Below are 20,200 nucleotides of genomic sequence, written 5' to 3' on the forward strand. Positions count from 1 at the left end.
GAAGGTCAGAGCACAACTTACTAAAATTAGTTTTCCCTTTCTACCATGTGGTTTTCAGGGATTGAACTCAGGTTCATAGGCTTGGGAGAGAGCATCTTGCCTTCTGAGCCATCTTGAAAGCCCATATACATTGTTTTTAGTGTTTTATTTATTTTTCAATATTTACTTACTTTATATGTATGAATATTTGTATGCATGCATGTATGATGTGTGTGCATTTGCTTGTAGCTCTGCCTTTGGAGGCCTCAGATGGGCCCTGCCTGCTCTCCAGCCGAGGCCATGGGCAGCACAGAGTGGTATTGCTCATGCTTACCTCTCCAGAGCGTTTGTCCTTTGCTTTACACATGCCAGCATTCCAGTTCTAGGCTTAAACAAACTCATGTTGGCAGAACCCTGACCTGATGAGCACTTACCAAACAGTAGCCTAGGTGATTTGGGAGCAGTCTTTCTTGTTCTGTGCATAGTTCTAGGCCCTGAACATCTTCTTACTTCTGCTGTGTCCAGGTGCCTCACGATGAAAATAGCGTAGTCCTGGAAGAGTGGAGAAGCTCCTGAGCCATAGCAGCTCCCTACTGCTAGTACCCAGGTTCTACCAGACCATTTTGTGCCAAGAGAAATATGAGGGCCCATGGGATATGGGGATTTAAATCTCACTGGCAAGTGTTTTCCTCGGGCTGCTGTTGATTTAGGTGGAGGCAGCCCCTTACCCTGGCATGAACGCTGTTGGAGTTCAGCCTTCAAAAAATGTGCCCAGTGTATGTTCCTGTCCTGGAGCCCTCTGAGTCACATCACAGTTCCTGGGTAGTCCAGGGTCTGAATTGTCAGAATCTGATCAGGTATAGGTAGTGATAGCTCGGCACTGGAACCAGAAGGGGCAGAATAGGATTAGAGATATGCAGGTGGAGCCTGATTTGCTCTGAATCCATAGAGCCAGTGTTCAAGCTGGGAGGTTCTGGTAGGGAGGGGAGACTAGTAGGGTGCTGTCTCCTGGCACCCTAGTATGGTGTGCCTTTGAACTCCTCCCTGTAGGTCTTTATTAGAGTGTAAGCATTTAGGGTAGGAAGGCTTTGCAAGACGGAGGTACAGAGCAGGAACTGTGGCTGCTCTGTCAAGATTGGCATGAATTATGAGTAGGGCCTGGTGACCACTGGAGATGGCATAATCCCGGTCATGGAGAGCCAAGAGGTGTCGTGTGGATTCTTGCCATTCTGGTGTACTTCCATTAGGCTGCTCTGCCAGCACATCTGTGTGTCTGTGTGTGTTTGTGTGTTTGTTTGGGGGCATGCATACCATACTATGGAAGTCAGTTCTTCCCTTCTGCCATGTGGGCCCCAGGGACTGAACTCAGGTCGTCAGGTTTAGTGACTGGTGCCTTACCTGTTGAGTCATCTTGCCTTATCCCCCTCGCTTACATAATCTTGCTTAAAGCCTTGCTGAAACCAGGGCCTTTATGTAGCAGGCACCCTCCAGTGATTTGATGACCATGAAATTGGTCAAGGTCCTAAAAGTACCACTGCATCCCTTTTGTCACCCTGGTGCTCAGCTCAGCCCAGAAAGAAAGATTGTCACAAAGAAAAGGAGGAAGGGAGAAAACATGCTTGCAGACCATCTCTTCTGAGAGCAGTGCCATTTTGCTCTTCAGAATTGTGAGTGGGGGTGGGGGGTGGGGGTGGGTGTTTAGAGGCCTGCAGCCTGGAGTAAACCCTAGCTTCTGTCTTGGAAGTATGTCGAACCATGGCTGTCCCTGCTCCTCCATAGATTCTTGCTTGAAGCTCCTGCAACATTAAGTAGCCCCTGGCTGTCCCTGCCTCACCCAAGGATGGTGGCTTCCTGGGATAATGTTACAGCCTGCCTTTCAGTGTCATTTGGCAAAGACTGCACTATGCACAAGTGCTCATACACTGGCTTTGTTTTTAAAAGATCCATCTGCCAAACAAATTGTGTGTATTAATTCATTACCACATTTCTTACTAATTAAGGATAGTTGTAACTGCCTATCTAAGCGTTGGTGGGGGAGCCAGGAGGGCCCCAGAGAGGAGCTTTACTTAGGGTGAACACACTGTACCTCTGAGAGTTTCTAGAAGAGATGGTGATGGCTCATGGACCCACCCACATCACTAAGCTCTGGCTGGCTGCTTGTCATTTATCTAGGCACTGGTTAGTAGGCTTGTTGGAGATGGAGGAACTGGTCTCAAGCCCTGGGGGGCGGGGTGGTGGTTGCTAAGTTCAGGCCCACTTTAGGCAGAATGTGAAGACAGATGGTAGAGGGGTATCCTGGACAGTGGCTCCTGAGCTGAAAGCTGAGAATTCTGGGGTTTCGTGTCATTTATATACTGATCCTCTTGTTTCCCTGGGACAGGACAGGTTAGTGCTTCCATCCATCAGGATAAGATGAAGCTGAGGTGGTCCTCTATCATCCATCCTTCTTAGTCACTCACCTAACAGACTGGGTGACCTGCATCACCAGGTGTGTCCCTGCCCTCTAAGTCTTTGCAGGCTACTTGGGACCAGTGGGTAGATGCCCAGGTAAGTCATTATTATCATGTGTATTGTCACACTAAGAGCTGCATAGAGAGTTGAGGGACCAGTAAGTTGATACCTATTCAAGAGGCATAGGGTATAAGGAAGACATCCTGAAGATGGTGCTGCTCCAAGAAGTTTGGGGAGTTTTTAAGATTTCTGTTTTATTTTTTATGGTTCTGGGGATGGAACCCAGGTCCTGTGTGTGTTAGGCAAGCCTTACCACTGAGCCATACCTTACTCGTGTCTACATTTTAAATGCCTACTTTGCACCATGTGCTAGGTACTTTCTACACTCATTGTCATATTTCATTAACAGACACAACTATGTGAAAAAAAATCTCCTGTGTGGTACCTGTAACCTAAAGAGCAGAGAAGGGGCTAACCTGGCCACCTCAGTGACATCTAGAAAAGAACCAGGTGGGAGGGAAGGTTGCCACACCTAGCAAAAGGAACAGCATATGCAATTTTAAAAATGTGTTCATGGGAGCAATGATGGTACTGAGTATGAGTTGAGGAAGTGACGTGGTCCCGCAGTGAAGCCCCAAGGACCTCTGCCTTCCTGTATTGTTAGATACCCAGTAGCAAACACACCTCCAGGCCGGGGCTCTGTTCTTGACCTGGAGATGGCACCAGGCTAGGGTGTGCATCACGCAGCAGCCTTCAGTATTTATCAGCTCTTCCCTTCAATCCTGCTGCACGCAGGTCCAAGACGCCTGTCCAGAAAGAGGCTGAACCAGAGACCAGCGTCTTGACTGTCAGCAAGGTTCCCCTGCTGCCTAAGCTGTCCCTAGGGACAGCCTCCTGAGTGCTGAGATTAAAGGTATGCGTCACCTCTGCTGGCCTCACTTTGGGTTTTTGAGACATGAACCAGGGCCTGCTCATTAGGCCAGGTCTATCTCTACCTCTTCAGTCCTAGGATGATTACGGACTCTCATGGGGATCAAACTCTGGCCCTCATGCTTGCATGACAAGTACTTTGCTGACTGAATGACCTCCCTAGGCACAATCTCAGACTCTTAAATCCCACCATTTGGAAAATAAGATAACAGGCATTTGTGACCCTGGACACATTTGAGCCTCACCCTCTTGCAGGTCTCTTCTACTTCGTCATTCCTGGTCCTGGGTCCACATTCAAGTTGGAGATACTTTTGAATACTCTGGGAATTGGAGAAAAGTTCTTGTTCTTCTGCAGAAACATAAGCTTGTGTGCACACATGAACACACTTCTCATTTGATCTCAGGAAAGTATCAGATCTGGGATGGGTGTTTGGAAGACAGGGGAATCTGTTTGTGGAAAGGCCATCATGCTGATAAGAAGCTGGAACCAGAGAAGTTTATTATTGTACGTATTATATGCTGGCCTGTGTGCAAGCCTGGCACCACCTGGAGTGTTTTGTACAAAAATATGTGGCATACCTCTGGCTGTCATCTTAAATTCCCTTCCCCCTTTCCATAACTCAGGTTTGTGGCACTGATGATATATATATCACCACTGAAGAGCTGATGTTACACATTCTACCATTCACACTGTATATTAGGCTCAAAAGGGCTGTCTCTACCTTGTTTGAGGGGCAAGGGAACCTGGAGCAGGGCAGTGTGGTATGGATTACTCCTGAGCTGAGAGGCAGGGCCAAATGCTTCCAGTTTTTCAGGTGGGGACAGTTGGAGGAGTGTAGGTCATGGCCTAGGCAGTTTTTGCCTTCTCAGGCACAGAGAAGGCTCAGTCTAGCTGAGGAAGGTTTCCCATCCTGGACAGGCAGGATAAGCAGGTGTGAGGGGTGGGGAGAGTGCCTGAAGCCAGCATAGCATTGGGTGTGCCATACCAGCAAGGCAGCCCTGGCCACAGTGGCCTCAGCCTTGACCTGTCTGTTGCCTCCAGGAAGCGTAGGTCCTGCCCATAATCCTCTTTCTGTAGCCCCTTGATCTCTGAGGCTTTCCCAGGCAGTGAAACCACAGCCAACCAGACGACCTGCCCAATCTGAGGACCATCTCCCCAGCAGTAGCCCCTGCCACCTGTAGCTAAGCTGGGGAAGTTGGGACTTACACATTGGCTCTGTGATGCCTGTAATCAACCCCACAAGGCTCCTGTCATGGACACCTGTAAGTGCTGCTTCTGGGACCTACTTGAAATACACCTGCTGATGCTCACAAGAGGCAGCAATCCACCAAAACAATCCTGGATGCTGGCAGGAGGTGCTAGGACTTGGTTTCCCCTCCCATGGACCAACACAGTGTGTGCGGTCCATTGCAAGCTTCCTCATGTTCTAGTATCAGGGAGGTATGCGACTCAGACTTCCTTCCTCGGGGCCTCTGATTCCCCATGTTTGGGAGAGGAATGAGCTCCCAACTCCTTCTTAGGCCTCCTCCTTCACTGTGCCCTCATCTCTTTCTTTCCAGAGACATTATAAATCAAACGGCTTAGAACGTAAGGCATCAAAAATTCTGAAACCTTCATCTATTATTAACGCTGACAGTAAATTCTCCCTTCGAGCATTTTACATAGCAACTGTTACCAAGACTCACTGGTAGAGCTACACTCAACCACCAAATCCTGGTGGCTCTAGGCCGATGTCTGGGCCAGCCAGTTTCTGGGCCATCCTTGTTGGCCACCTGAGCACCTGCCAGCCTCTCCAGAGGCTGGTGGAAAAGTATCTCTTGGCTAAGGAAACAGCTGGCATCCTGCTGAAAGAGGGTCCCAGCTGCTTTTGCTGATCCCTACTGGAAGCTCCTTGAAGATCCCAGATCTAGGCCACAGAAAAGGCCCCTGAAGCCTTCTGAGGCCATGCCTAGGGGTGGGGATGGGGTCTGAGAGGGAAGACAGGAAAAGGCTTCATAGATGCTAAGAGCTGTGCAGATGTTGTTTACAGACTCACCCACCTGTCAGCTAGACGTTCCTGAGTGACTGTTTGTCTGCAGGCGGTTTCTAAGCACCAGGGATTTAAAACAAAGACAAAAGGCCTAGTCCCTGTCGAATCCGGTTTGGTAGGAGACAGTGGTGTCAAGCTCTAATTGCAATGGAGTACAAGAATCAATGTGTATACCAGGAACCCACTCAAGGAAGATGGTAAGGCAGAAGGGAGGTACGGGTGAGGGAAAATGGCTGCCCAGGATTTGGAAGGATGAATAGGGTCTGTGGGTTTCAGCAGAACTGGCATGTGATTGGGTCCTGGAGCAAGCATTAGCCCAACACACAGGTGTGTGGCAGGCTATTCTGTTTGGAGGAGCTAGAAGAGAAAATGGGAGAGGCTGTTAAGGCTTAGAATGTAAAGCAAAGAGTGTCTGTTAGGGAGCCCTTTGGAGTCATGGAAAGTTTTCAATAGGGAGGAGCACAGTCAAATTTGAGCTTGGGTGGGCGACATTCACATGGGCTATCTTGTTGCATTCATTGCACAAATTAGGAGAGAAGGGTCTGCAAAAGTTCAGTTAGACCCTTGCTACATGCCCAGCCCTAGGTTGGGTAAGTAGTCCAGCCTTGGTCTTGGTTCTGATAAGAGCCTGGGGCAGAATGGCCTGCCAGCAAGTACCTGTCAGAAAACAGCAGGGGCTTGGGAGATGGCTGGGAATAAAGTATTTGCTATCCATTAAGAAAAGCTGGCAAGGTGGTACGTACTTCTAATCTCAGTGCTGAGAAGGTGGAGATACGTGGATCCCTTTAGTGTTCTGGCCAACCAGCTACCTCAAATCAGTGAGCTCCAAGTTAAGTCTCAAAACTTATGTGCAGAGCAACTGAGAAAGACATGACATCAGCCTCTGGTCCTCTGTACACACCTCCCATCTAAAAGAAAACAAACAAACAAAAAACAGGACTTCCATACAACGATGGCATCAGTGTCAGCAGGCACTCTTTGTAGTAACAAATAAGATAGTTGTTAATTCTAGAAAACTGAGCAAATGGAAATCCTGGGAAAATGGGTTTTCTTGTGGTCTTCCCTCTCCCCTAGTGCCAAGTCACGTTTGGGTCATAGCCTGAGATCAGGCAACTTGCGTGTTTAAAGCTGGGAGTGGTACTCGGGGTAACACAGCTTTTGGCAAATCTTACCCTGGGGTACACAGGGATACAGGGGCCCTCCCCAAAGGAGAAAAGTAAGCCATGAAAAGGCAAGTAGACCGAGTGCTCAGAGCCTGTTTATTTCTAAGATTGAGTTGGGCTTTTCATGCCTGCTTTCACATTCTGCACCTAGCATAGCTCTCCACACATACCTAAGGAAGAATCGGGGAAAGAAACGAGTGGCCAGTATCTCCAAGGTAAGCAAGCAGGTTTGGAGACATGCTGAGTCATGAGTGCAGGCCCTAGATAGTCAGGGCACAGGGTACACAGTGCAATGGGGCTTTCTGGAGTAGGTGGGTTAGGGAATAGTATATGAAGGAATTGAGTGCATAACCTCTGTTCATTTACTTATAGAACTGGGTTACGGCACATTCCAGGAGTCTCAGAACTTAGGATGGTATCAGCAAGAGAGTAAGGAGTTCAAAACCAGCCTCAGTTATGTAGCAAATTCAAGACTAGTCTGGACCACATGACACACTGTCATCCCTCTACCCCCAAATGGAAAAAAACAAAAAAAGCAAAGAAACAACCTCATCTACAGACTACTGCTCAGACCAGGGCTGCAGGCTTGTGCTCTACAGTATCACAGGTGACTGAAGATAGACAAATGACTAGGCAGTTCTAGCTGTACACAGCATCATCATGTTGAAAGGCAGATAGGAAACGGTGACCTGGAGAGGGCTTGGCCTTTAGGGCCAGACATACCAGGGCTTAGTCTGTCTGCCTTCTAAAGACTGCTAATATAAAGGTGTGGCCAGATGAGTCCTGGGTAGCTCTGTGTTTTGCTTTGGAAAGGGCCTAGTCCCACCCACCAATGTGGTAGGTAGTAGCGTCCTGCTATGCTGACTAGATTTGATTTTCTTAGCTCTCTTAAGCCCTGTGCAAGCATCTAAAGTTATAATTAATATTAGATCTCCAGCACATAAAGTCTTCATTAGAAAGATCCTTTTCCGGGCTGGAGAGATGGCTCAGAGGTTAAGAGCACTGACTGCTCTTCCAGAGGTCCTGAGTTCAATTCCCAGCAACCACATGGTGGCTCACAACCATCTGTCATGAGATCTGGTTCCCTCTTCTGGTATGTGCAGATATACATGGAGGAAGGATGTATTCATAATTGTGCTATTCATAATAAATAAATAAATCTTTAAAAAAAAAAAAGATCCTTTTCCCTGTCTGGCCCCAACTGCCCAGAGATGTCCTGTGTGCTTGCTTCTTCATGTAGTAAGAGCCTGGCAAATGAACACTGCTTGGTCTCTCTTCTACCATCCTAGGGTGTGAGTGCTAGATACTTCATCAATTTCTTAGGTTTCTGTGTAGTCAAGACTCTGACTCTGGAACCCAAACTGCATTGTTTGATTTTTGTGAGCACCTACCATAATGCTAGTGGGTAGGTGCTCTGACAGAAACAAGAACTATGGCTTGGAGGAAGCTACTGCCACAAGGGATAGCGTTTCTGGGAGGGACTCCAGTATAATCTGAGGAGAGATGACCCTTGTGTGAAGGTGACAACCCATTAACAGTGTGCCAGACAAATGGAGAGGGGGGAGCATCCTAGGATAGTGTGCCCGATGTGTACAAAACCTGGGGATGCAAGAAGGCCCTTGCAGGCTCCTGTAATAGGCATCATGGTTGGAGGGAGCTGAGGTGCCCTGAGCTATGAACTCCTAAGCCTGAACACCACCAGCAGACAGTCTCACTGCAGTCAGCTGCATTCTGTACTGCTCAGGGCTGCAGAGTCAGCGTTCACGTCACTGAAGCAGCATGTTCTCCTGTGTGCCCTGATTGACAGGTGGAGTCCTGTCCTCAAGAGTTCCCATCCAACCGAAGAACCAGGGTCGGGGGCCTAGTGGTAGAGTGTGTAGTATGTATGAAGCCCTGGGTTTTATTCCTAACAACAAGCTTGTAAGTGCACAAGACAAGACATTTAAGAGTGGTGAACTGCAGGGATGGGATGTGGCAAGCAGGCAGGCAGAAGGGTCAGTCAGGAAATAGCTTTAGTTATAAGAAGATCCAAGTAGACAGTGGGAATAAGGGGAAAGGGATTGTTTGTGTGTCTGAGAAGTCATGGCAGCATGTGCAGAAGGCGAGTGGGGAGAAAAGTAAGTGTCACCTACTTCCAGACCGTGTTGGCTGAACTGGGGCCTCCATGTGACGAGGACACTAGGAAAGGCATTAGGAAAGCTGCCAACACAGCTTCCTGTGTGACTTTGTTGTTGAGTTTTTTGTTTTATTTTATGTGCATTGGTGTTTTGCCTGCATGTATATCTGAGTGAGTTGTCTGGTCCCCTGGAACTGGAGTTACAGGCAACTGTGAGCCACCATGTAGGTGCTGGGAATTGAACCTGGATCCTCTCGAGTTACGGTCCCAATCTCTGAGCTATGAACCATCTCTCTAGCCTCTCCCTCCTACACCCCTATGTATGATTTTGAACAAGTGGATCACACTTTCTGAGCTTGTGAGTCCTGTCGTAACACAGATGAGGATGGTGTGCTTGCTCATATCATAACTGCCCCAGCTGTGACCATGACTAGCCATGGTTGTTCCTTGGGGAGGAAGGGTACACAGAAACAAATGTAGTAGAACCAGGAGCCCCCAGAACATGGGCCACCATGTGCCCCAGATTCCCTCCCTGTTTCCCTCTCCCATCCACCTCTGTGCCTTTGGGGTGGTCTCATGGCTGGTAGAGGTGATGAGAGTTGCACAGAGTCTCCTGCTCATGTGTTGCTAGCACTTGAAGGCCAGTGTAGAGATGGGTCATGTATCATGACCTCCGTGAGGTCCTTTTTTGGTGGGGGAGATATTTCTCTGGGATTCCAACTCACATGACCTGAAACAGGTTGGCCAATGGCACTATCCTGTGTTCCTCAAGTCATTTTCTGAGTCACACCTCTCCCTTTTCTAAGCAATTGGCGACCCCCACTAGATAGGAATAACAAACATCCTTGGCACCTACTGAGGAAGGATGGGCCTAAGCTGAGCTGCACTTTCTGAGCACAGGGCTTCTCCAAAAGTTCTTGGAGTCTGTGCTGTGCAGGCTATGTGGGCAGTGGCAAAGTTGCCTTTGAAGTCAGGAGTCCTTGTGCCTTGTACCTTGCTGTTTTTCACACTGTTCTGTGAGAATTGGTAGCTGATACTTACCCCTGTCCCGCCCTCAAATTGGCAGAGAAATGAAGTGGATAGAGTAAGGATAAGAAATTGCATACAGAGACAGACACCAGACTTTTTAAAAAATTATTTTTAATTATGTGTAGGTATGTGTCTGCATGGAGGTATGTGCATTTGAGTCCATGTGTACTCAGAGACTGAGGTGTCAGAGCACCTAGAGCTGGAGTTACAAATGTTTGCAGATGTTCTAGATGGGTGCTAGGAACTGCACTTGGGTCCTCCAAAGAACAGCAAGTGCTCTTAACTGCTAAGCCAGCCCCCAGACAGACACTCAATCAGCTCAGGGACAGCTATGACATTCAAGCAAGCCTGCTGTGCAAAGTCCTTGGAACCCAGAATGTTTCTGATTTGTAAAGCCAGAGATGTTAGGATACAGGCCACCAAGAACCCTGAAGGCCCTTTTAATAGTATGGAGGCCTGGATGTGCCTCCTTACAAACATCCTGAGTACCAGCACAATTTGTCTCTTACTTATTCTGTGTGTCTATGTTGGAACCAAGAGATGGCTCACTGACATCATCCAGAGATTTGGGCAGGCAGATGGAGCAGCAGCCATCTGAAGTGCCTTCATTTCACAGAGGAAGAGAGACAGGCATACACTGTATAGCACTTGCCATCTCCATTCTAATATCCATGACCCAGTAGGCCACATGACCAGTTGACTTCTTTGAAGGTGGGAACGTGCATACTTGCATAGGAGAGGGTCCTAATGTTGACCATGCAGATCAAGTGGGTCTTTTTAGACAGTCTCTTGTAGCAAAGGATGGCCATGGACATCTTATCCTGCTGCATCTATCTCCTGAGTGGTAGAATTAGATATGTACCACTACACCGGGCTTGTGTGGTGGTGCTGAGGATCAAACCTGGAGCCTCCTACATACCAGACAGACACTGTGTCTTCAACTTCCAAACTGGTTCTATAACTTACTCTAAGCGAAGTTCAGTGCCACAGTGGGTTTGAATAAAGGAGTCCAAGATCTGTGTTTCACTTTGGAGAACATGTACTAGAGGTTGAACCTGGGGTCTCAGAAATTCTGAGCAAATGATCTGCCACTGGGCCACAGCTGTAGGCCTGCTTTACTTTCTAACTTTTCATTGGCTGGCCCACAGGAAGAACATGGCTCATAAGTGAACGGCAGATGAATTTTTGCATACAGCAAACACTTAACATCAAACTTATTTTCCAGGTGAGAAAAGCAACATCATGAGCTCCAGAAGTCTGCCATGTTTCTCAGGTGTTTCCACCAGAGGGTCATGTGTCTGCCTTCAAATTTCAGGCACATGTCTTGATTGCCTTCCTTAGTGTCTTGCCATATTGTGGTAGCAGTGGTTTGTTTTTCATTGCCATTTTTATTGTCATTGCATATGTGAAAATTTAGGTTCTTTCTTTCTCTCTCCAGCCTTAGTGCTGGAGATGGAACCCAGGACCTTGGACATACCATGTGTACTGCCTTGGAGCACATACCAGGATTGGTTTTCTGAGATGGGGCCTTGACCTTGAAACCCCCTCAGATCCCTGAGTACTGGGGTTGCAGGTGTGTACTACTCCTGGATGAACATTTAAAATGGCTCCCCAAAGGCCCGTGTGGCCTAACCTTGGCACTTTTGGGAAGGCAGAGAATAATAAAGCATCTTTAGGTCACTAGGAACCCATGATCAAAGGGCCCCTGAGACCGTGCCTCTCTCTCTATCCTTTTCCCTGCTTGAGGCAACAGTTTGCTCCCATGCTTCTAACATGATATGGGTACAGAAGTGACATGTCACCAATAGTGTGCATGAATAAACAGTCTCTTTTCATTCCAGGGAATACACCTTAAGACCCCAGTGATGCCTGAAACTCTATTGTATAGTACCAAAACCTACATACACTTTTTCTTTTTTCCTTTTTTTTTTTTTTTTTTTTTTTTGGTTTTGGTTTTGATTTTTTGGAGACAGGGTCAATATATAGCCCTGGTTATCCTGGAACTTACTATGTAGACCAGCTGCTTCTGCTTCCTGAGAGCTGGTATTAAAGGCATGAGCCATCACACTCCAAGCTGTTTTGCCTCCATTTATGTCATGTGCTTTGTGCCTGTGGAGGTCAGAAGAGGATGTCAGATCCCTGGAACTAGAATTAGGAATAGTTTTGTATGATGGGAATCAAACTCAGGTCCTCTGCAAGAATAACAAGTACTTTTAACAGCTGGGCCATCTCTCTAGCTCCAGTGAGATTATTGTTGTTTATTTATGTAGCTCTGGCTGGTCTAAAACTCAGTGTGTAGACCTGGCTAGCCTCAGATTCACAGAGATCCATCTACCTCCACATCCACTTCCCAAGGACTGGGATTAAAGCTATGTGCTACCATGCTTGGCCACATGGACTATTCTTCAGTGCCCATATATACCTAAAGTTTAGTGCATAAAGTAAGTACAGTTAAGAGATGAGCAGTAACTAAAGAAATTACTGCAATGGTAATATACTGCAATAAAGTTAATAAATGTACAAGTTGTTAATATGTAGAATTTTCAATTTAGTGTTTTCTGAGTGGGCCTAACTACAGGTAACTAAAATCATGTAAAATAGAAACACGAATAAGGGGGCAGTTGTCCAGTGTTTTTTCCCTCCCAATTCTGATGAGCCCTTTCACAGTTTACAGTGCAAGAATCTTCTGAGTACAAAGATCTACTGTGCTAACTTTCCATGAGTGGTTTAGAGCATGTGGGTTTTTTGTGTCATTCCCATCTGGCTTCATCAGCTTCAGAATTCAGAAATGTTCCTATGTAGTACCATTTTCCTGGAACTTAGGGGGCCATGCTATACACAGAAAATAATATTTTTGAAGGTCCCCTTAAAAATCCCATAAAGTAAGCTCTATGCACATAGTGTGGAATACTGATTCCCAAACGGCAACAAGTAGGTCTTACTATATGAGTCACATGGTGGCATTCCAGCACATTCTATACCCTGGCAAAAGTAGTTTTCAATGCCTGACTTTGCAGAACTCATTCACTGCACCTGCAAGGGTCCCACACACACACCCAGAGACCCATCTGACTTGTGGGAGATGAACTAGTCCAGGAACCTCTGAACCAGGGTGGACCCTGCTTCTCTTTCTGCACCCAGGCTCTTTGGGACAAGGATCTAGTATTTTTACTCACGGGTGGTGAAACTTGCCCTTAAAGGGGGATCCAAGATAGTTCATTTGCTTGAAAATAAGGCTTGAAGGTTTTAGGTCCTAGCTGTCAGAGAACAAGGCTGCTTAGGAGCTGCCATGGATCACCCAGAATAAGCTGAGGAAATGACAGGCCCAGCAGCTGCCCACTGTGAACTTGCCACTGGGAAGATCTGGCTGCAGACATGACTGCAGTAGTTCAGTCAGCCTCCGGCCAGCAGAGCCAGATGCCTGGGAATGGACACACAGAGAAAGATGCTGCTCATAGCTGGCCGGCTCTTCCCAGAGACCCTTCCATCTTGACTAAGATTCTTTTTTTTTATTATTTATTTATCTATTTATTTATTATGTATACAGTGTTCTGTCTGCATTTATCCTTGTAGGTCAGAAGAGGGCACCACATTTCATTACCTATGGTTGTGAGCCACTATGTGGTTGCTAGGAATTGAACTCAGGACCTCTGGAAGAACAGCCGGTGCTCTTAACCTCTGAGCCATCTCTCGAGCCCCTTGACTAAGATTCTTATAGATTGGTTAGTAATTTTCTTTTCTTGTTTGGCTTTTTGAGACAGGGTTTCTCTGTGCAAAAGTGCAAGAGTTACAGGCTGTCCTGTAACTCACTGAGATCCGCCTGCCTCTGCCTCCCAAGTGCTGGGTTCAAAGGCGTGCGCCACCACTGCTGTGTTTTTTTGTTTTTGAAGAAGTTAATAGGGGCAAGGGTGTGGCTCAGTGGTGCAACATCTAAATGTCATAGGACTGGGTTTGCTTCCTCTCACCATCAAAAAACTAGAAATTGTATCACAGGTATTGTTCCCCTGGTTTCCCCAGTCCTATGTCTAGGTGACCCAAGTACAGGAGTCCTTAGACACCTGTCCCAGAAAAGGGACCAGGTCTGACAAACAGTGTCTCAAGAGGTTGAAAGGGATTCGGGGAGAAATGTATCTTTGTTGCAGACCCATGTGGGCTCTTTATGTAAATGGTTTCAGTGCCTAACAGAAAGAAGAAAAATGAGGCTTGGATGTGAGCCTCAGCATCTTTGTCAGACCAGCACAGTGTCATTCAGGCTTCAGGGTGGCTGTTTCTATTACGGAGCTGTCAGCTGCTTTTAGGCCATAGGCCCAAGGGCCTCTCTGGGTAGGGGTGATCCAGAGCTGTCTACAGAATGATGGTGGGAGTGTGGGAGCTGTGCTGGCAGTGTCAGCCCAGCCTGGCCCTGCAGTGGTTCAAATTCCCTAAGTAGCAGGGCTGTGGGCCACCCCAGTATAATCAGAATTCCATGGAAGAAAGAGGAGATGGAGACAGGTGAGGCCCATCATGACTGGCTGGACAGCACAGCATAGCATACAATGGGACAGATTTCCTTCCCCAGCAGGTCCAGATCCAGGTACAGAGAAGGATCCGGCTGTTCCCACAGGCCTGTACTATCCAGGATGCTTATGTCTTGTGGAGGAACCTCAGGTCCCAAGGAGCCTTCTAAACCAGCAAAGAATGACAGAGAGGCCAAATCACCAAGGGCTAGAACTGACACATTATGCTGTATGATGCCTATGTTGTATCTATGTTAATGCTTTATTAACCAGAATTTGGTTACTCCAGCTCCTGCCCCCATTCACTCTAGAAAACACAGAACTACTGGTCTTTTTAGAAACCCTTGGTGGAAAATATGAGAAAAAAAATTAGTTCTAACCTCTTAGATGAGAAGGCATTGATGTCAACTTTTTGTGTCACAAAATTGGGGTTGTGTTGAACACCTATCTGATTCTATGCCTTTTTCATTATATATCGGACCCTGGCATTTGTTGTAACAAGAAAAGTTCGTTGGAAGCAGCAATACTGCGGGCAGGGATTTGGAGGCCCTACTGTCCTGTGTCATCTTACAGGAATCATTTGCTTTCTCTGAGCCTTGATTCAGGGAGAGAAACTGATGGTCATTTTCTTACATTCTGCTTAGGGGATATGGATATGTTGCCTATTTCAGAGATCTGATTGTTACAGCTTTGCCCTCCTTAGATTTAAGAAAGCCTGGTGATACTTGTGTCAGGGCAGGCACTGGATGACACTTACTGAACATGTAGTCATTGGGGTACCAAGGACTTGGCTGCTGCTGCCTCTAGCAAGCATGTTCCCACCTCTTAGCCAAGGGATTTGCAGCTTTGAACCCTAGCCCCAACCCAGCCTATAATCTGGTGGCTCTTTGCCAATTGCCTTGGTGAAAGCATATGCTTTGCAGCCGGTAGCTGCTTGGTGAAGGGAGTATCTGTTGCTGTCAGGGTGATGGAGCTGGGGGCTGGGCATAGCTGGCCACAGGAATGGGTCAGCATTAACTCTTGGTCCTACTGCAGTGCTCAGCAGGACTCCAGTGATCTCAGGACACTTCTCAGCGGCGTCCATGACCCCTGGCAACCAAGTTGGCTGTTCAGGACCCATATTCAGAAATACTGTGTTCATGGTACAGCTCTGCCATCACTTACTGTTTTCACCAAGGGCTTCACACATCACAAAGCTCCCCTGGCTCCTGGCAGCAGAGTTCCATCAAGCTTCCCACAGCTCTGTCTGCCTGATGTCCTGTGCAGAGAAGACCCCTGAGGGTCACGTGGGATAAGAGTCTGATTGGCCATTTCAGAACTCTTGGCCACACGTTTGAGGAGGTGTGGGATGATATGGTTGAAACTGAGTTAAAGGGTCAAGCCTTGGGCCATAGACATCAGAAAAGGAAGCATATATAATAGGACACTTTCTTAGTCTTCTTGGGCTAGGCGGGTAGTGCCAGGTGGCAAAGACAGGCAAGGTATCTTGGTACCCATCCATGAGGGAGATACAAGGACAGGACCAGGCCATCTAGTATGCGGAAAGGCTGGATGATGGTGCTGAGCAGTTTGAGGGGCAGCTGAGAGTGTGCACACAGGGCAGGGCTGTGGTAGACAGGCTGCTCAGCAGAAAGGGGGCTAAAAGAAGCAGGTAGAGAGGCTCTTCCGGCTGCACAGGAGCCAGTGACTGTGTGCTTTGGTCTCCCCAGAGTATGGAGCAGAGCTCCTTCCTTCCCTACTGGGCCACCTCAGGGTTGAAACACTAAGCCTCAAAGTGGAAGTGAGCAATCTCTAAAAGGAGAGACAAAACAGGGCTCTACCTTAAAATATTCCAGTCAGCTTTCAGGGGCTGACTCTGGTCAAATGTGACCCTGCTTCATCTCACTGGTGGCCCCAACATGGTACACCAAGAGGCTATTGCTTACAAATGTGAACATTGAGGACTGAGGGACACAGGAGCCCATTTAGGGCATGTAGAAAGCTAGCACTTAGTGGGGGCACAGGGTATGAGTTTGTAGACCTCTCCTAGGGGTCTAGGAGAGGCTTATGCAATGCAAAGGGAAGAACTGATTCCAACTGAGGGAGCTGGGCAAGTTGAGACCTGGTGTCTACTGAAGTACGGGGCAGCTGCAGCCCAGGTCTTAGAGCTGGAGGTATAGTACACTAAGGAGGAGTTGTGCTGAGCTGAAGGATGGGGAGCCATTGGAGGCTTTATAGTAATAAAGCACTACGAACAGAGCTTCTATGGGGATACAGGGACTAGAGACTGGGAAAACCCTCTGGGATGTAGGCATAGAATCTGTGGTAGCTGGGCATGTGGCATGCTCTGTACTGTGGAGTGAGGTTGGAGGAACCTTGGCAGGGGAACCCGTGTAAATTGTCGTGGGAGAGAATCTATGGAGTGGAAGAGGCTTGAGGATGCCAGGGATACACTAGATCCCAGTCAGAAGATTCAGAGAATAAGAAGAGAGATGAGGTCAGGGGTCTTTGTACTCAAAGAGGCCAAGGGAGGAACAGAGGAAAAAGAGAATTTGGGCAGAGCTATGGGCTCACTCAGCCATCCAGGCCACCAGCTGTGGGATCTGCCTTGGGAATAGGCCAACATAACCAGGGATGGAAGGATGAAGGTGTTGGTATCAGGAGAGCTTGGGACTGGCCTAAGTGAGGCCTCCAGACAAGGTCTGGGGTTCAGGATTCTTATCCACTAACCAGGAGGGAACAGCCTATCTCCCAAAGAGCTTTGGGGCAGCCAGGCCTCAAGGACAAAGGCAGGCGGGGGCAGGGAATGGAGCCTGTAGCTGTGAGCTTAATGGCCCTGGAAAGGGGGGGGGGAACCCATAAAGCTGCAGAATTACGGGGAGACATAAACAGAGCTGTCAGGCATTAGCTGCAGGGAGATGGCTGAGCAGGGTAGAGCTGCATCCTTGCATGTGCATAAAAAGACAGAAGTTATCAAAGGAACCAGATTAAGGAGCTGCTGTCTCTGCCATACTCAGGCTTCCTGGCAGATTCCTTTCTTATGGCTCAGCCTGCTGGCTCTGGTCACATGCTGACCCAGGGGCTGGATCTCCAAGATTGGCTAGAGCAGAGGGCAGAGCTGCCAGTGATACTGATGTCTGAGTGGACATGGTACCCAGAACTGTTGGCAGAGGGTGGGAGCCAGGTCTGAGAGAGGCAGCGCTGACCCTGACAGTTTATGGCACTCACACACCCTGCCATCTTCATTTTTGCTGTTGCTGCTGCTGATGTTAGCTAAGCACTAATGGGCTTAAATTTCATCTTAAACCATTCCCATAGTCCTCAGCAGATGACAAACACCCTGCTCTCCTGAGCTGCAGAGACACCAGCCTATGAGTAGGCATGTGCTCTGCCTGTACAGACATCCCCCCACCCCCTACCCACCTCCATCCTGTCAATGAAGCTCCCAAAGATCCCAGTCTTTGACACTCACAGGTTACAGAGGGATTCCTAGTGGTGTCCCAAGTGAGGACAGAGTTCTAAAGAGGGTATTTGGAGTACCTCACATGTAGACAGAACCCTGGCTTGGGGGTTCTCAAACCCTACTTGAGTTTCTCAGCCCAGGCACCACAATGAGGGTCTGGGAACTATCTGCCATGTTCTTAAAAACTTTAGGGAATCATGTTTTTCACAGGCTAACAAACAGCAGTGGCTTTACTCGAGGGTGCAACTTCATTGGTCTACCTATCCACTCATTCATTTGACAGACACAAGGCTCTCCACAGTCTGATCCCTCCTGCCCCAACTCACACATCCATCAGAGACCTGATTTATGCTTTTGAGTTTCTTAGAACAGCAAGTGGGCATCTCTAAGTGCGGTTGTATGGGAGAAGATCTTTTGTTGGTGAAGGTTCTGAAAGCTGTGAGGGGGAAATGGACCTGGAGCCCATCTAGTATGTAAGGAAAATGGGCACGTCTGAAGAGGAGGGCACCAAAACATAGCAGAGCCCCACAGAGGATATGTGGCATTTTCAGTTCTCCTGTTTACCTTTGCATAGGTCCACAGCCTTCACTAGGACATGCCCTTCCTTCACAGCATAGCTGGGGCTTATCCCTCCTTAGAGCTGCCCAGAGGACTGCCACACAGCTATTCATCATCTAAGGGACCTTCTTTCCTTTATGTCCTGCACCTGCCTTCCATCACCCTGTACTAGGAGTGCCCCCCCCCCATTAATTCCCAGTGAGATCAAGGAGCACACCTGAGGAGGGTGGCCACCACCAGGCAGGCCTCAGATCCCACCATCCTTAGCTGAACATGAGGGTTTGGTAGGCCTTGAGGCCCGTGTTGTGAGACTCCTTTGTCCTCTGAGCTACAGACATGCGCTAGTTACCTGTAAGTATTGGTCCTCCCTGGTTATGGCACACCAAGAGTTGTAAGTCATACTTGAGTTGAGGACATACATTGGCAGGTTAGTAGTCTGATCCCATCACTGCTCTCTAGGAGATAATCCAGTCTCATCGTAACTGAACTCCATTATTTATCCCTCTCTATAATCACTATGATTCATAGCATGCATATATCTGGTGGTGTCACTTGCTCTTGTTTGTACTCTGTGGCTCACTGTCACTTGGCACATTTATGATCTGGGTACCACCTGTCTCATTTCCACACCCAACTTAAGAGCCCACATTTTCAGACCTTGCCTCTCTGCACTGGTCTTTGCCTTTCCCCTCAGTAATTCCTGCATATCCCTCAAAACTCAGGACTTCCTCAGGGTTATCCCTCTGGTCCTGTGTCCTTCCCAGGAGTAAGTCCAGCCTTTGCCTGTTCTTCAGCACTCAGCTGTCTTCTACACGGGTATTGATCTTTTTCTGTCTCTGGCTGCTTCGTTCCTAGCACCTGTATGGCATAGAGTAGAGCTGCTTCTCAGATGAAAGGATAGCTGGGCAGATTGGTGGATGGACAGGTGGGTAAACAGGTGGATGATGGGAAAATAGATGGACGAGTAGAGAATAAATGCATGTACGAGTGGGTGTCAAGAGTGGATGGAGGGGCTGTGTAGTCTTTTGGAAAGCTCAGAGGTCCCAGGAAGTGAGTTTCAGAGCCTTGAGCAAGTCTCTGTCTTCAGTGGGCCTCAATTTCTCTGTGTAAAACGGTCTGCTCAGCTCCTGTAGCTGGCTTGAAGGTGGCCAAATAGACAGCAGGTCAGGCATGCCAGACAGTGACCACAAAGGAAGCATTAGCTTGAATGGAGCCCCTGCAGCCCTAAAATGATCTTTCTTTTCTGAAGGTCCTGCCCAGTGTTCCTGCCCTGACTAGAGAGTTGGGGCCAGGCTTAATTTAAATCCAAGTCTTGCTGCTCCCAAGACATCCTTTGGCCTCTCAGGATTTAATCGTATTCTCTATAAAGTAGGGGGCTTGTGTTCCTTGTGGCTTCTCTGGGGATGAAAACATTGCTGCAGTCACACCCGAAAACATGGAACCTACACCTCAACTACATGTAGAGTCTTATGTCATGGCTCTGCCTCTGGGTCAACCCACCACCCCAGCATGATTTATGTAATGCTGTTAGATCTTTCATCAAATACACAAATGCCCTAAGACCTTTTCTGTGCCTTGTCTGCAAAATGAGTGCTGACAAAAATGAATGATGCTCAGAACAGAGGCCAGTCCCTGGAAAGTCAGAGAGACTGGTCAGAGTGTGATAGTAACAGGTACTTCAGTTTCTTAGTGGCGCTCTCTGTCCTGGAAGGTGGATGTTTAACTGCTGTCCCTGCTTAAAGGGTGATGAATCACTGGCCCAGAGAGGGGTAACTCAGTGAAGTCCCAGGGCCAATCAGTCCCAGGGTCTTGGGTACTTGGTGTTTACTTCCAAAGACTCTTGTGAGGACACTCTGGAAAAAGCAAGCTGTAGACCACAGTGAGACACAGCAAGCTATCTAAAACCTTTCACAGGCTTGGGACTGTAGGGCCTCCAGCCAGTCTGCCAGGTCAGCTCCACCCAGAGTCGACACATGTGACAGGACACTGCCATGAGGCCTATGTGC

At 48.0% G+C, this 20,200-nt stretch overlaps 1 protein-coding gene across 5 annotated transcripts in view; it reads left to right on the forward strand.

The window, feature by feature from the left end:
• The window catches only part of Rai1 (retinoic acid induced 1), a 97,934-nt gene that overhangs the window by 49,841 nt on the left and 27,893 nt on the right, over window positions 1-20,200 (forward strand). Inside the window, exons 1-2 of one of the 5 annotated variants that reach the window (XM_040748762.1) lie at window positions 1,695-2,467; window positions 3,226-3,343. The exons of the other annotated variants lie outside the window; for them this stretch is intronic. The gene's annotated coding sequence lies outside the window, so the exon portion shown is untranslated. Of the gene's footprint in view, window positions 1-1,694; window positions 2,468-3,225; window positions 3,344-20,200 lie in introns of those variants that run through there. 5 annotated transcript variants of the gene reach the window in all.

This window comes from Mesocricetus auratus, unplaced genomic scaffold, assembly GCF_017639785.1.
Source record: "Mesocricetus auratus isolate SY011 unplaced genomic scaffold, BCM_Maur_2.0 Super-Scaffold_100007, whole genome shotgun sequence".
Lineage (NCBI taxonomy): Eukaryota > Metazoa > Chordata > Mammalia > Rodentia > Cricetidae > Mesocricetus > Mesocricetus auratus.